Here is an 18076-nt window from a genome sequence, read left to right on the forward strand (position 1 = left end):
GGAGTGCTGGTAAGTGGGCGCACAGTCTTGGATGTTGGTAGAAAGGTACAGTGAAAATTACCTAACTGGACACTACTCTTCACCACTGAACTATACACTTTAAAAGGCTGAAGTTAGGGTATGTCAATTATATCTCAACAATGTGGTTTTTTGGGGGGTTTTTGTTTGTTTGTTTGTTTGTTTGTTTTAGAAAACACACATTAGATGATTAGTTCTCCAGGGGGAGAAAGAAGCTAAATTTCTGTCCTGACATGAGCTCACTTTTGTTCCTCAATAGACCATTTTCCTCTTGTTCTTAGTCTTCCCATATACAAATTGCAATGTGTTGGTTAGCTGAGTTCTTTTTCTTTTCTTTTTCTTTTTTTTTTTCTTATTTGTACTGAAGACAGAACTTAGGGGTTAGGGGTGCTTTATTACCACTGAGCCACGTCCCCAGCCCTTTTTATGTTTTATTTGGAGACAGGGTCTCACTAAGTTGCTTAGGGCCTGGCTAAATTGCTGATGCTGGCCTCCAACTTGCAATCTTTCCATGTCAGGCTCACAAGTTGCTGGGATTACAGGCATGCATCACCATACCTGACTTCAGCCAGCGGTATTTGAAGTCCATTCCAACTCTAATATTTTACCACTTAAAAAAAAAAAAGACTTCTACAAAGGTGGAGAAAGAGAAGGTAAATAGCTTATTGCACCACACTGTTTGACAGTGTACGGCATTTGGAGGCTGAGCCTTTATCACATGGCCTATAAACCCTGTGGATCCACATGTGTGTACAAGTATCTAAATATCTAACTGTTTTAAAGAGGAGAGAGAAAATGAATATGGGTTCCTTGCTTTCCGTTTTCCACAAATTGTTTTCTAGCCCCCCAAAGTAGATCACAGATCTGAAAGGTACTCAATTCCTCTGCCTGCACGCCAGAGTATACCTTAGGGGCCATCTGGAGTCTTAATGCTTAGCAAAATTAGCTTGTTTTAATTTGAGTGAGTTAGGAAACTCTGTTGTCACAATGAGAGACTGTTCCTATTACCTAATTAACAGGGCTTATTAGGAGAGCAGGGACTACTGAAGTCCATTGAACACCCAGCCATATGTGCATATGAAGCATAGATCAAACAGGTCTCTTTGTAATTATGTTAATAGTTACTCTTTTTGCTTTCATTTTCATCTAAGCCCAATGTAAAGCATTTTCCCTGGACTTTGAACAAATATCACATATTAGACGCTGTAAATGGACATGAGGAACCAGGGCCACTGTCAGCAGGACACATGTTTGCTGCCCAGTGGCTCACCCTTTTTGTGACTTGCCCAAGTGCCTTTCTGTGTGGCTTGTCTGAGGCACCATGAGTCGTCTTCTTGACGGCTGTGGCATTTTCTCTGCCATATGGCTGTGCTGCACCCAACTCCTCGTGGCAATGTGCTCCTTTGATACACTTTCAGTGCAAAACCTCTGCTAAATAGGAAAGTACAGCATGTATAATTTCCTCATTAAATCAATAGACAAGGTCACTCAGTGTTAAATAGAATAAGAAACCCATTCCCACATGCTACATACCAGCATGAAATATCATGCACTGACATTTCAAAATCATCCAAAAGGCACTTCTTTAACCATTCTGATTGAAGGAGTAAATAGATAAATTTTGAGTTCTCTTCTGAAATTTATTAAGGCATCTCTTACCCACCTACTCCCACAATTGGAGGACAAAGTGGGTCTTGAGAAGGCAAAGGCTCTTGATTTTACAGACAAGATAATCCCATCCTGACTCCAAGCCCCTAAACACCCATTATAGATAGTAATTACTTAGTACACACAATCACATTTTTACTTTTTGCTAGACAGTATACAAAATGATATGGATGCGCTCAAAAGCATGGGTAGGAGGTGGAACTCTCATTTTTTTCACATTTTCAAAGAGAAAATGGAGTCTTAGAATACAGCATCTCTCAAGTCATACTCACCTCAGTGTCTTTCTAAGCTGGTCAACATCCTGCAATCCAAGGTTCTGCAGTGTAGCTGGTACGTAGTGGAGGTTACATGAATGTTTTTATCAATGATTGTCTGTGTAACACTTTGACATAGGTTAGTAATTTATTCAGAGTATTGATTTAAATAAATGCCTGATGCTGTCTAAGAAGGGAAATAGCTGAAGAGAAGATGTGTTCACAATATGGATTATAATTAGAAAACAAATCTTACTGCCCAACAAATGCATGTAGTCAGGAAGCTGAAAGGAAGAATGTAAGGTAAATTTTTCATAGTCCCCTGGGGACATGGCTGGAAACAAATGAAAGGAGAGAGACACACACACACATAGAGAGACAGAGAGAGAGAGACCAAGAGACTAACTGATTGATTCTTATCTCTTTAATTAAGATGTGAATTCTTTATCTCCAGAAAGATCCAAAAATTGAAGAGAGAGGGAGGAGAAAAGGAGAAAAGTTCTAATTTTACTTGCACTATAAATACATGTTCAAATCCACAGAAAATAGAATCCAAAAGGAGGTTCAAAAAATTAAAGTTGGTATGTTCAATTTTAAAATCATAGTGTTAAATACCAAATCTATATGTATGAGTCTATCTTGGTCTGGGGAATCCACTCATATCTTCCCCACTGGGGTAAAAAAAAAATCCCATAACTATCCAAATATGAGGCTGCTTAGGTTTGGGTAAATGTAAGCAGAGCCTCTTATGAGACAGTAATTCACTGTTAGCCCCAGTCTTCACTTGAGTCAAATGTTGCAGGTAACCAAAGTTTTCTATTCCCATTTGTCGTCAGCGCATGTTCAATATAGGAGGGACTTCGTATAAGAAAATATTTTGTACTACGTTTATAATTCAAGTCATTTAGTACCATGTTTTAGTTCAATAGCATCACTTATTATTCTACTTGTGTAGAAAAAAGTCTACATTTTTGCAAATTAAATAGCCTGACTTTCTATTAATACTTTTGTCTATTTTGTTCTTAATGTGTTTAGGAAGATTCTGATAATAAGAGATGCGGCCTGTTGATTATTAAATTAAGACAGATCCTAGAGGACAGATGTTACTGCCCCTCGCAACCCTCAGTGCCTTGTGTGCTCTTCATTAATCCAGGGGTCACTGCTCCCTTGTAGTTATTAGAGAATTGTATATTTATTAGTACATGAGTATAAAGAATCTTGAAGAAGAATCTCTGTTTATTTGTAACTAATTCCATAGGAAAAGTCTTGATTACTAGCAGAAATACTCAAAGCTATCATGTTTTTCTGCCACCCTGGTGATTCTGGATACTTCCTCTGCAATTTCATATTATTCCTCTATGGTATTTTTCATACTTTGCTGCAGTTATTTCCTTAGGAATGTGCATCTTGAGGGCTTCCTGGATATGAAATTTGATGTCAGATTCCTCTCTAAATCCCCAGTTCCTTACACTGATGGACTTTGATAAATGATGAATTGTTAGATAAATGCTATTGAATTAACTCACCTTGACATTTACTTGAGATAAACAGAAAAATCACCTAGAAGTTGCTGTGGAAAAAGAAATAATTCATAATGAAATATAAATAAAAATACCAAAGTAACCCTTGTTGACCCATAACCCATAACTGAGCAAAACTCCCAGCCTCTGATTGGCCAGAAATCTGTTATTTGTCCCACAAAAATGTTACAAAGTAAAAATAGGATGACTTGTCATATACATTTGATGTGAGTCATACTCTCCGTAATAGAGAAAGGAAAGACAATGTATTTCATTTATTTCAAATTATTGATGCTTATCTTTGGAATAGATAAGTTTAGATATTTCAGATCTGAAAGGTACAAAAATATATATACTGTAAAATCACTTACCCATATATGCTTCTTGCTATTCAATATATGTTTCATAGAAATAAATGTTTCCCGTATATTTTTTATAGGTAAAGAGGTAGTTGGTGGAAACAAAAGCAAATACATGTGTATGTATATTTATACAATTTATTCATTTTCTAATGCTTCTATAACAAATAACCCCCCAAAGTAAATAGCACATGTTTAGTATATTAGAGTTCTTTAAGTCAAAATCTGACATGAGGGCTGGGGTTGTGGCTCAGAGGTAGAGCACTCGCCTACTATATGTGAGGCATTGAGTTTGATCCTCAGCACCACATAAAACTAAAATAAAGATATTGTATCCATCTATAACTAAAAAATAAGTATTAAAAAATCTGACATGGGTCTCATTGGGCTAAAATAAAGGAAAGAGCATGGCTGTGTTCCTTTCTGGAATGTCAGAGGCAGAGTCCATTTCCTTGCTGTTTTCATCTTTAGAGAATGTACATGACCCTGGGTTTGTGTCCTCCTTCCATCTTCAAAGCCATCAATGAGGACTGTTTTCTCCAGCTGCTATGTCTCTGAATCTGTGACTATATATATCTAGGAGATGTCCCCCTTTTTAGTATTTATATAATTTTATTGGAAACATTGAGATAATACAAGATAGTATTCCCATCTCAAACTCCTTAACCTTTATCACATCTGAAAAGTTCTCTTTACTCTGTAAAATATTTACAAGTTTCAACCAGTTGTTTTGCTCACTGCAGTGTTTCACAAACACGCACACTCACACGCATACACACACAAATATGCACATGCACACACACACACAGGTGTCACCCAGTATCCCAAGAGGATTCATTCCAGAAACCTCTGCTGATAAAATCTGAATGTTCCTATCCCTTATATAAAATGGAGTAATATTTGCATATAACCTTTGAACATCCTCCTATATGCCTCAAATCATCTCTCAATGACTTACAATACCTAATACATTATAAATGCTAGGTAAATAGTTGTTTAACTATACTGTTTTGGAATAATGACAAGACAAAAAAAATCCCCTACTTCTTCAGTACAGACACATTTTTTTTCGTGAGTATTTTCAGTCCATAGTTGCTTGATTTGCAGGTGTGGAATACATGGATATGGAAGGCTGACTGTTTTTTTTTCTTGGATGCCCAAAAGTTTTCAGACATTTTCATACATGATTATACACAGAAGTTAAAAATCATACTCAAAGCTGTATTCTTTATTTGAAAATGCATTTCAGAAACATGCTGTATGTTGAACAGATACCACAAATCAAAAAAGACACATATCAGCTCTGGAAAAAAATGGAATTCAGCTCAAATATTAACTGCTTCTTAGGACACTGAGATAAAAGTGGAATAACGGAATTTTGTTTAAAACCCAGCAACTCAATAAATAACTACAGTAACTCTCCAACATAGATACAGGGCTCATATTGCTTTCTTTTAACAGTGTTTGTTTTTAAACGGCATGAGGTCTGAATAGACCCAATCTTCGAATCCAAAACACATATTTCTTTAAACATTGCTTCAGGTTGATCGTATTTTGTTACCAGCAGGAAAAAAACTTCCATTTCCATGTGCAGCAAAATTGTGCCACAGGGGATGGCAGAATACAATTAAGGAAGCTGGTGTCAGTGGTAACCCAAAGCTGAGATGTCTGAATGGCACAATAGCTGGACAGGGATAAACATAGTAATGCAGGAAGCCGCAGGACCAAGGCTTAGCTGATAGCCCTGTTCACAATTCTGTATCCACACATTTTCATAAACTTACCATGGCAGGGGATGCAAGAAGGTTTTTTTTTTTGGAATGAGAAGATAACATCTTTCTGTCCTCAAAACAATCAGCCCTGTTTGCAAATATTCTTAGAGTTTGGATCAACTAAGTAGAAAACAGCCCAAATTAAAGAGATTGTCTGTGGGTTGTGCGCACTTGCTGTTTTCAGCATTTGAAAGCCGTTTTCAACTAAAAGTCTGACTACTTAGAATGCAAGCCCTATGCAACTAAAGAACTCCAAAAGAGGTAATGAACCATAAATTATTGCCGTTAGATATTTAATACTCAATCAGTATGTGCTCTCTCAAGCATATCCCACTGGCATTGCATTCATTCTGACAGTGTGGTACTGCTTCAATTACTTTGCTCATTTACAATAAAAGATTAATGAAAAGAGGTATATTTTAGTTCACAGAGATTAATTGCATCCCTTACTTTCCCTACACTAGAAATATTCAACCCATAATCCTGATAGCTTTTGCATCAACAAGTACATAGAAAATTAATAGACTTTCTTCTGCTGGAACTCTCAGAGGATTTTCAGATAGAAATATCCAGGGAAAACAAGATTGAAAGTTGGCTTCGGGCTGGAAATGAATTAATTTACCTGCTTCTTTAAATTTACTCTTATGACATTTTGAATTAGCCAGTATAAAGATGTGTGTACTATAAGGTTTTTTTTTAAATCTGCACATTTCTGTTGAGTATTTACAAAGCAAATTCCCTTTAGAGATCTAGTTGTACTAGACAGACCTAGGTATGTCTATGCTTGGTAGCTGTTTGAGGAGATGTTGACTGCTAACATTTCACAGTTTTTTTCTTCAGAGAATATGGATGCCAAGTGCACTAGCACATTTATTTTGAACTTTTTTTTTGGCATAAACCTATTTACTTCTGGGAAATCTAGGCTTAAAATTTCAAAGGGCCTTCCTGGTAAATAATTCTTCAGTTTCCACAATCCTTGTGAGTGTGGTACTTTGTTCTCCAGTTCATTGAAGGAAACACAAGCAAACATCTCTCACTGGTATAGAGTTAGAATGAATAGGAGATTTAAAAACACTGAGACTTGTCTGTTTCATATATAGCTTTTGTCAGACCTTAGCTTACAGAATTCATAGAGCAATTTGGTTATATGATTTCCACATGTTTTGAAGGAGAAACTGAGGCTCAGTAAAGTGCCCTGGCTTGTCCCTGACCACACAATTTGTAGTATCTAAACCTGGAGTTAAACCATTGTATTTTCATCCAAAAGTCCTTTATATGTTGTACAAACTAGATTTAAGAAAGGAAATCTCTGTGGCCAGGCATACATTCTTCTTGAAGCTTCCCTTTGTCATTCAAATGGTGATCACAATTTGACTTGATGATAATAGAGTCAATTAATAATGAATGAAAATTAGAGAAGCAGAACTGTTTTATGTGCAGATGGAAATAAAAATATGAGTAAACTGGGGCCCAATGGAGCAAACTGGATCCTTAAGTCCTATTGGAATCAGTTCCTTGGGCATTCCCAGATGGACCCTGTCTGAGAAGCTTTCCTAAGTCCAATTAGACAGTTTAATAGCTCCTCTCTTCCTCTTTTCAATAAAGCCTATTAATCTATTTCTAAATCAGAGCTATTTGCAAACATGTCCATAGCAAAAATGGCTAGTATGTACTTTCTACAGATTGTTATCCTATGGCTATAAGACAGATGAGTTCCCCTCCATAGGTACTTAGGTAACAACAGAGTGAAGGAAGCAGCCTAATTTCCATTTTCTGTTTCTTATATACTATCTACAACCCTCGTGCCCAACAATATCAGCTCCCAGATACAAAAAAAAAATGTTTAGTAGGCATAGCAATTTCTTGGTGTTCTCTAAAGAAGGAACCCAGTGGATTAGAGACAAAGCCACAAATTGTGAAAATATATATCCATCATAAAAATCAAAGATGAGTAGAGATGAATCAACTCAGACCCAAATCCAAGTTTGTTTGTTTGTTTGTTTGTTTTTGTCATAAAGAGGATATTGCCTTCCTAGCATCAACCAACCCATTTTTTGATTTATTTTATGAAGTTGATTGTATTGGGGGACATGGATTGTATTGAGCCAAAAAGAATAGAGCTCCTCATTGTATTTTGATGAAGTAGCATATTTTGCAGCAATTTCAAACTGGATTTGTTTTGTGATTACCTTGTGAGCTCATTGGAAAAGATATATTTTATTTTAAGAAACCAATCTCGAAACAGTGACCACAGACCAGATGTTTTTATGTTTGTTTTTATACTTATGCCCAGTGATTTTGTTTCTTCCTTTACAAATTTTGTTTATACTTGAATTTCACATAGAAGCCATGTGGAATTTCTTCCATGTTTTGTACCTACACATATAATCTGTCTTAATAGAGACCTTATAAAACTCCTGTATTTCAGAACATTTTTAGCCATTTTAGCCCTTATAGACTTTTATGTCTTCATTTATGAAACAATGGAATTTGGACAAAGTAGGAGCCAACAAACACTATATATCTACTAGGAGGTATTCCCAAGGGCATGGGCCTTGGTAATTCATAAAATATAGAATGTGTCTTCAATAAAGCCACCATGAAATGGGAGATGGAAAGCAAATGTAAAGGTGGATCACACTACAGTGGAGAGATCCATAAGGTCCTACTGAAATAGGATGGACAATATAGCCAACATTAAACATGGAGTAGATGTGACAATAGAGAAATGTGTCCCCAAAAGACATAATCCTTGATCTGTGTCCTAAACATGAGTAGTAGCTGAGGGTAGATGTGAGGAAATGGATAGTTTAGAAAATAAAGGAAGCAATGATGGACAAAAATCAGAAACACAAAAGTTGCCTTTAAAAAAAAAATATTGGCCAGGCATGATGGCATAGGCCTGTAATCCCAGTGGTTTGGAAGGCTGAGACAGGAGGATTTCCAGTTCGATGTTAGCCTCAGTAAAAGTGAGGCACTAAGCAACTCAGTGAGACCCTGTCTCTAAATAAAATACAAAATAGTGCTGGGGATGTGGCATAGGGCCAAATGGTCCTGAGTTCAGCCCTAGTACCCGCCCCCCTCCCTAAAAAAAAAAAAGTATTAGGACTTCCTGGTCAGCAGGAGGATCCATAGGAGAAGTTAGAGATTCCAGCATGAGCTGGGAAGTCTCACCATATGTCATCTATAAACTTGGAACCCAGGAAAGTCCCTCTGTGTCCGAAGGCCTTAGACCCAGAGCAGCCAATGGTATAAATCCCAGCCCAAGAGCAAGAAAAAACTGAGTCCTACCTACACACAGAGAGCGGGAAAGAGAAAGTGGGTGGAGGGTGTCTCTTTCCTCTGCCTTTTCATTCTATTCCAACCTCCCATGGATTAGAAAGGGCCCACTCACACGGGGAGGGCAATCTACTAAATCCACAGATTCAAATGTTAATCTTACCCAGAAATACCTTCATAGACACACCCAGAAATAAATTTTAATCTGTGCATCCCATAGTGCAGTCAGATTAATATATAAACTTGATGATTCCCCCGTGTCTTGAATTTCCCTTCCATCTTTGGTGACTATAAACTTCCTGAAATCTGCATTAGATAATTTTGTAACTTAATACAGATTAGGCAAAATTTTGAATAATCTGTTTTGTCCTCTGAAAAACATAATTTAGCTTCTTCCTTTCTCAAAAATGCAGTTTTCTTCAGACTCAGGTTGGCCCAACATCCAGAAAACATGAAAGGCTTCCCAACCCTGGCAGGAATATCTACCTGGGATTCATATGTCATCATGGATGCCTTATGTTTGCTGTCTTGGTCATATTCTTGAGATTCCAACTCGCTTTGATGCCTTAAAATACAGCATGTCTTTCTGTTTAGTGGACATCATTGTTGTATTTCTGTGATCCTTCCAGGCCTAGCAATGCTTTTTATTTACCCAATCTGATACCTAAAAGGTTCTGCTAAACACAGACTTACACACTGTAGACCTATTCTTTTTCCCTTTATTTTCCAAGAAGAGCAATCTACCATGAATATGAGCTCTCCAGCCTCAATTCAGGAAGCTCATTATGAATGTTTATTAAAAGGAAACCCAGGAATCTCTGCTTGTTGTAACTACATTAGGAAAATTAATTTTTAAGTCAATAGAATTCTAATAGTAACCTAAATGGGATATCCCTTAAATTAATATTAACACCAAGAATTAGAGTTTTTATTAGAGGAAATCTATGAAGAAGCTTGTTTATCTTTCATTTCTACTGACTCTGTGACCTTAGGAAATTCACATATGCTTCTAAGTTAAGCATAACTAAGTTTATTTTACAGAGATGTAGTGAAAATTTTGAGTGAAGTTCAATGCAATAACATTTAAAAAAAAAAAAAAAAACAACCAGTACTATGTGCCTCACATGTACTAGGAGTTTGAGAATTTCCAGCTATTATTTGTTACATCTTCACTTATCACTTGAATACTCACAGACAGTCCTCTCTCTGTAAAAGGGATAATCTTACCTGTTCACATCTTCAAGTGGGAAAATAAAAAGCAGGCATAGAATTGAGGATTAGAATCAAAGAAATACTATTTTTTAAAAAGTTTAATGGTTCTCTGTCTCATAAAAGAAGAACAGTTCATGCAGACTTCAATTGGCTAAGCTCTTTTAAATACTCTACTGAACTTTGCTAACATCAATGGGAAGAAAGAAAACTCAAAAGTTTGATAACTTGAAAAGATTAATGCCTGTCCACCCCAATGTTACTCCCATGACAATTTCAAATACCCCACTCGGTGCTCATTAAGCTTAGCTCTGACATTTGTCCTCCAGTTCTCCTCTGATTGTCCATACATATTATAAGAGTGAATCCAAGTCTGAGTTATGGTTAATAACAATATTTTAATGTCACCCAATATTTTAGTATGCTGTGGTCTCTGGAAGAAAATGAACCTTCATTATAATATAAATGCCTTTTATATACAGCCTCAACCAGATTCTTGACTACTATTTCAATACATTTATTTCAAGCATAATCAAATTCTGAGAAAATTGGTTGGTATAGTGAGCAATGGCTGAGTTATCCATCCTGTTGCATTTTAATTCATTGTCCTAAGTAAACCTGAAATTGGCAATATGATTAGAGTGCAAAGTCAACCACTGAAATGAACATGTATAACTTGGAATTATTTCTATCGCTGTGTCTCCCTAAGAACATTGACAGAGCAGTTACCAAGAGATTTTCATTTTTTGAAACTCAGCACTTTTAATAGGACTATTACATGTAGTTAGTCTGTGTTCCTATGTCAGGAGATTGATCTGTTTATTCATTTTTACCACACAAGGAAATCAATAAATATTGAAAAAATAATTATTATTATATTATTAATATCAGTAAGACCATAAATTTTTGTGCCTAACTATTCACAATATGCCTGCACATACATTTTACTAATACAAAAATCAGTAAGGTGAGCTAAGCAAGCTCGCTTATCTCCATTTCACAGACCAGGAAACAGAGGTGATGACTCACTTAGCTTCTCTAAACAAATTATTAAACTGGGTGAAGCAGGAATTCAGAAGGGTGGCAAATCCTAACATTCTTGTAGAGAACACCTGGGTCAAATTACTCTGGTTGGACTGAGACACTACTTGCAAATAATTACACTTGACTTAGAGCCATGACTATAAATAAAATAAAGTCAACATATCAATGACTGAGATTTTAATTTAAATTGCACAGTACTCTATCTCCAGAAAATTAAAGTCAGAGTAATAAAAGTGAATTGGTAATATTTCTAGGAAAAAAAATATGTACAGGTTGAATATCCCTTATCGAAAATACTGAGTAGTAGAAGTGTTTTGGATTTCAGATTTTTTTAAAAATTAGAATATTTGCATATGTATAATGAGATATTTTGGGAATGGAACCCAAATCTAGAAATGAAATGCATTTATATTTCAAATATCCCTAATACACTTATTCCAATGGTAATTTTATACAAAAATTTGAATAATTTTGTGCATGAAATAATTTTTTTTGCCTTGAATCATCAGAAAGCCCTCTCTCAGTTATCCCTATAAACAATTTGTGGTAGTAATCATTATTTTTCCTGACTAAATTTTTATGCTTTTGCTAAGTGATCATTTTCTTATACTTATTCTCACATAAATACTTGACACTAAAAAATAATGACTATAGTTTGGATAGGAAATGTCCCCTAAAGGCTCACATGCTAAAAGCTGGTCTCTAGTCTAATACTCCTGGGAGGTGGCAGAATCTTTAAGAGAGGGAGCCTAGTGGGTTGTCTTTGGATCACTGGGAGAACGACCTTAAAACTGACTCTGGAGGCTGGGGTTGTAGTTCAGTGGTAGAACACTTTCCTAGCACGTGTGAGTCACTGGGTTTGATCCTCAGCACCACATAAAAATAAATAAATAAAATAAAAGTTTTTAAAAAACTGATCCTGGAAGATTAGCCCCTTTCTCTTTCGGTCTTTTACTTTATAACAATGAGCCGAGTGTTTTTGTTCTGATTCACACCTCCGGCACGAGGTGCTCATCACAAGCCCAAAGCAAAGGGAGTCAATTAATCATGAAATAAAACTTTTAAAACTGTGAGCCAAAACATACCTTTTCTCTTCATAAATTGATTATCATTAGTATTTATTATAGTAACAGAAGACTAACACATATACAGCTAATATGGTGAACAAAAAGATGTGTTCAAAGTAATCAAGTAGCACGGTAGCATCACCAGATCATTGTATTTGTGGCTAAACAAGAATAACAGAACAATACCAAGCATTTGTTCTCCACCTGTGATGCCTTGTTTTATGCACTGCCTTATTCTTTTTCAAGTAAGAAGAAATATCAGAAAGAGTTGAGAGACCAGGAAGCAGGTCCTGTAGGGATGAGGAGGCATTATCCTGCTGGATGCATTTTTCAAATGTTACTTCTTGATGCATCTGCTTCAGGAGTGGATGTCATCATGGCAGTCTCCATTTGATTTCATAAACTGGTATGATTTTTTGTTTGGATATAAATGCAAGATGCTCAAGTCCTTCAATAAGCCCATCACACATTCCTAGGGGGTGTCTGTAGACACTTTTCCTGCAGTGTTGTCAATGTCCTCTTCATCATCACTGTTCTTACTATCACATTGATTCAGAACCACATCAGTTCTTTCACCATCAGTCAATGAGTGAACAACTGGAGCCTTGTTATTGATGTTAAAATTTTCACTCCTTGAATGAATTTCTCTGCTGCTTCATGATCAGCATAGGCTTTATCACCACCAATCTTTAAAACTTTAATGCTGTATCTTTTCTTATATTTCTGCAGCAAGCCTGTTGAATATTCACAGTTTCCTTCAATTTTCAGCTCATCATGATAGATCTTTGCTTATTTCTTGCTCAGCATACCATTAACTGGCATGTGTTCCTGCAGTGCTGACAGATCCAATCTTTCAATACATGACTGAGATCTTCATTTATGTAATGTACTTTTACTTTTTTGTGAACTTCTGTTCATCATTTTCAGCACAGAACTTCAATAGTTTATCTTTCTGTCTCTTCAGGTCACATGTGGTGGTCTTTCCAACACTATACTCTTCTCTAATGTGTTTCACACTTATACCATTGTCTTGATTCTCCAGTAACTTGGCTTTCTATGCTACAGATAAATAAATGTTTCCTTGTTTTCTGATAGCTATTTCCCATAGCGTTATCTGCAGGCCTTTTTGACATTTTCACCAATAGCTTTATACTACCGACCAGAGAATAAACAAGCAGAGGAAAAACTACAGGTAAAGAATGCATGAAACTCTTGACCCCGTTTAGGGAAATATGGGGAACTGGTGGTTGGAGCATCTTAACTGAACGCGTGGCACTTATTATCATTTGGGGGTATGCTTGCATGAAGGAATCTGGGTATGCCTAGAAAAAGATGAAGCTGAAGGGGGCTGGGAGGTTTTTTTTTTTTTCCATTAGGAATACCAAATATATTGTGTTCTATCCTCCTCATATTTTTTTTGGGGGGGGTACTGGGTATTGAACTCAGGGGCACTCAACCACTGAGCCCCATCCCCAGTCCTATCTTGTATTTTATTTAGAGACAGAGTCTCACTGAGTTTCTCAGCACCTCGCTGTTGCTGAGGCTGGCTTTGAACTCCTGATCCCCCTGCCTCAACCTCCCGAGTTGCTGGGATTATAGGTGTGCACCACCGCACCTGCACCTGGCTATTCTTGCATTTTGACTCAAACATTTTGAGGAGGTGAGATATGGAATTTCCCATTTGCAACATAGTGATGGTACTCAAAAACCTTTGGAGTTTGGAACACTTTAGAGTTTGGATTTTCGGATTAAGGATGTTCAAGCTGTCATGACTAATTATTGCTATCACAGTAACAAGAATAATACAGATTAAAAAACACAAAGTGGCCTATTACATACCTTTCCAGTCTTCTGCTATAGACTTAGACATGCACTGTTTCAGATAAAGAGAAGCCATATTCATATTTGGTGAATACTTCTCAATTTTTCATAAACTGCTGGCCCTGTAACAATAGAATGGCAGGCCTGTCAATTCCTTGGTATTGATGAGCTGGGCTAAATGATTCAATTGAAAACACTGAAAAAAATGAACCTAATTCCTCTCCAGGAGGGTGAGAGTTGTAGGAAAGTCAAAGCAACCTTGTGTATCTCTGGGTTCTGAGGAAAAGGAGAAATTGTGACATGAGATCAGAAGATTGAATGAAATTATTTTGAAAAATGTTTTCAGAGATATTTAAAGGTTGTATATTCTCATGGTCTTTGCTGTTTCGTTTAATTTAGAACAATGGAGGAAAAGATAATAAGAATTCTGAAACTATAGGAAATTATGAAGAAGAAGAGTCACCTCTCCCTCATTCCTATCATAATACACTGCCTCTCAGGTTACCTCTGTGTGGAAATTGGAACCTGAAGCTGAAATGACCATGCTGGGAAGTTCAGCCACTTGCAAACTTACTTTGGGTAACTTTGCGTAAACTCACTCTGTCACAATTTTTCTCTGGGGATAATGATAGTACCTGTGTCAGAGTACTGGTATAAAGGCCAAATAAGTGCATTTCTGAAGGTGCTTTAGAATAGTCTCAAACATATTATAAGAATAATGACAGTGATAAGTATATCAACAATAATGACAATAATACTAAACATGGTAGATGAGAGTATCACTTCCAACTAATTGTTCAGTTCTGGTTTCCTTAATTGCATGAAGAACCCTCTCTTGTTGCAATGGGTTTTCAGTATCTGCTGTGTGGAGACGGTGCTACCCTGCCCATCTGAACATTCCTTGGCCAATAAAAGGCAGCATGACAAACACCATACTTGAACTGTGTTTTTTAAAAAAAATATTTTTAGATGTTGATGAACCTTTATTTTATTCATTTATTCATATGCAGTGCTGAGAATTGAACCCAGTGCCTCACACAAGCTAGGCCAGCACTCTACCACTGAGCCACAACCCTAGCCCCTTGAACTGTATTTTAAAAGCTGCTGAATATGTATTACAGCCCTTTTGTACTTTCCCTCTGCCATGATAATAACATTTCTAAAACAGAGACTGCTTCTTTGGCTTGTATTCTCTGAGAGCAAATAGCATGGATATAAAATAAATAAATATATATACATATATATATATTTTTTTTCAATAAGCCACTAGGATTTTTTTACTACAGCAATTTTTACTAGTATAATAAATATACATATGTTTTCAATAAGCCACTAGGATTTTTTTACTCCAGCAAATTTGACTAATATAATAGCTAAGCAGATAAACAAATGAATGAATAAATAAAATCAATTTGCATTTAGGCAATTTTAGAAAAATAAATCACCCTTGATTATTTACAAATTTAATTTCTCTAATACTTATAAATTTCACAGATGTGTACAGCTTTAATTTATCTAATAATCTCAAATTTCATAGATGTGTCATTTTCTAACACAATTTCTTTTCACTTAGCTTATGAGCACAATTTCTCTATATTGTTAGATTGCTTTGAAAATCTTAGAACTTATAGATAAATTGAAATAGCCACTAGGAGTCCATAAATAACAATAATAATTTAAAATTTTTTTCTTGTAAGCGTCCTGGACACTAGTAATGAAACTGTAAAACATATACTTGATGTCTTTAAACACAGTCTTGATAACCATGTAATTGTGTTTCTGAGGGATTAGTAATTATCAGTTCAACACGATTTAACACGATTTAATAATAAAATCAAGTGCATTAAATAAAGTAGAACAAGGAGTGACACAGAGGTTGAAATAACCAATATCCATTCAGGAAGTTTCTAGTGATTATCCAGTAGATATTAGTAAAATAGTTCTCTTAGCAATATCACCCACACCGAAACTCACTGACATCAACTATCCATATACTTTGATATCAGGGAACGTGAGTGTCAAAAAAGGAATGTTCAGAAATTCATCAGGCTTCCTTATTTTCATTTTGATTATGTGAAAGTTGGAACACGCCATCATCATAGAATGTGTCTGCATTCTACACGTCACACACTGACAGTAAATGAAGCATCCTGGATACTTACTGTAACAGAGCTAATGTTTTGAAGTCCTTGATCCATATCATGCCAATAAGAATAACTACAAAAAATTTTCAGTACATTTCTTAGTACATGAATTTTAAAATATCTTCAGTTGAAAAAAGTTTTTTACTTCAGAACTTTAAGATGCTTCGAGAAGTCAATGTGTTCCATGAATTGGTAGGAAGATGTGTTCAACAGTGAAGATTTTTTAGAGTTTCTTTTTTTTTTTTTAATCACCAAAGCGTCCTTTATTGCAAGGAGCATTTTGTAATCCTGTACTTTTTAATGAATACAAATAAGAAATTGTCTATTATCCATTTAATGTGTCAAATAATCTTTTTATTGTTATTCTCATCAAACAACCTTCATATCACCGAGTTCCAGGTCCCAATCTATAAAAGTGATAATAATACATAACTACTTCAAAAACTAATTATGAAGGCTAACTGTGGCTATTTGAACACAATTCTTAGCATAGAATTTGGAAGGTGTGATGGTTTGGATATGAGGTGTCTCCAAGAACTCCTGTTAATGCAGCAATACTCAGAGGCAAAATGATTAGATTGTGAAAGTTGCAACTTGATTGGCCCATCCTAGTTTGAATGCACTGACTGAGTGGAAGCTGTAGCAGGTGGGGCATAGCTGAAGGATGGTGGATCACTGGGGGCGTACTCTGGAAGGGTACATTTTCCTTGCATCCCCTTCAGCTTCTCTTTCTCTGATCCCTGACCCTGCCGTGAGCTGAGCAGCTTTCCTTCCTTTGCTGTGTCCTTCTCTGCAGGCATGCTGCCTAATCCTGGGCCCAGAGCAATGGAGTTGGCCATCTACAGATAGACTAAGACCTCTGAAACCATGAGCCCCAAATAAACTTTTCCTCCTCTAAATTGTTTTTTGTGGAATATTTTGGTCACAGCAACACAAAAAGTAACTGAAACAGAAGATAATAATAAAAGTCTTGACTAATTCATTTATGACTCAGAAGTTCCTTGAACAACAAAATTGACGCAGGATCACCATAATTTAACCATTACAGAATGTCTGTGTTCATTGCTAAGATATGCCTCTTATTATTTAAAGAACACTGGCCAAGTTGTTTAGCCACTTAATGTGTTCTTTTTCTAAACTATAAAGTGTAGATCGTACTAATATCCACATCTATACCTAAATACTGCTTGTATTTAGAAGAATTTCCAGAACAGAGAAAGGACCCAATGAAAGTATTTTTTATTTCTATTAACTACATAACCATGTTTAGAAATGCATTTCCCTCAAATAATTATTACATTTTTTTTCACAGCACTGCTAATTTAACACTTTCTGATCACAATAATTATATGATGTGTATGTTATAGGATCATATATCATATAAAATATTGTCCGGAAAATGTATCCCTACAGTATGATAGGCAGTGGACACATATTAATTTATTGGATCTTCTAAAACAGTTCTGGGAGTCAGCTTTATCATCTCCACTGACGGCATCAGGCATCAACTGAGACGCAGGAAGATTAGAAATCTTTTTTTTTTTTTTTTGAGGAGGAGGAGGAGGAGGATATACTGCTCACTGTGACCACTGAGCCACATCCCCCAGCCCTATTTTGTATTTTATTATTTTATTTAGAGACAAGGTCTCACTGAGTTGCTTAGCGCCTTGCTTTGGCTGTGGCTTCCTTTGAACTTGTGATCCTCCTGACTCAATCTCCCAAGCCACTGGAATTAGAAGCAAGAACCACTATGCCCAGCTAAAATAGAAATTTTCACCAAAACTCGTGTAGTTACTGTGGTACTATCCAGATTTGGAATTTTTATGTCAGATTCTCCATAGTTTCTCTAATACTCTTATAAATATGAGATTCACTCATAATGGCAACTTGACAGACATGTCTTTTCAAATTATCGAGTGTA

The sequence above is a fragment of the Marmota marmota genome, unplaced genomic scaffold (genome assembly GCF_001458135.2).
Source record: "Marmota marmota marmota unplaced genomic scaffold, marMar, whole genome shotgun sequence".
In the NCBI taxonomy this organism is placed as follows: Eukaryota; Metazoa; Chordata; class Mammalia; order Rodentia; family Sciuridae; genus Marmota; species Marmota marmota.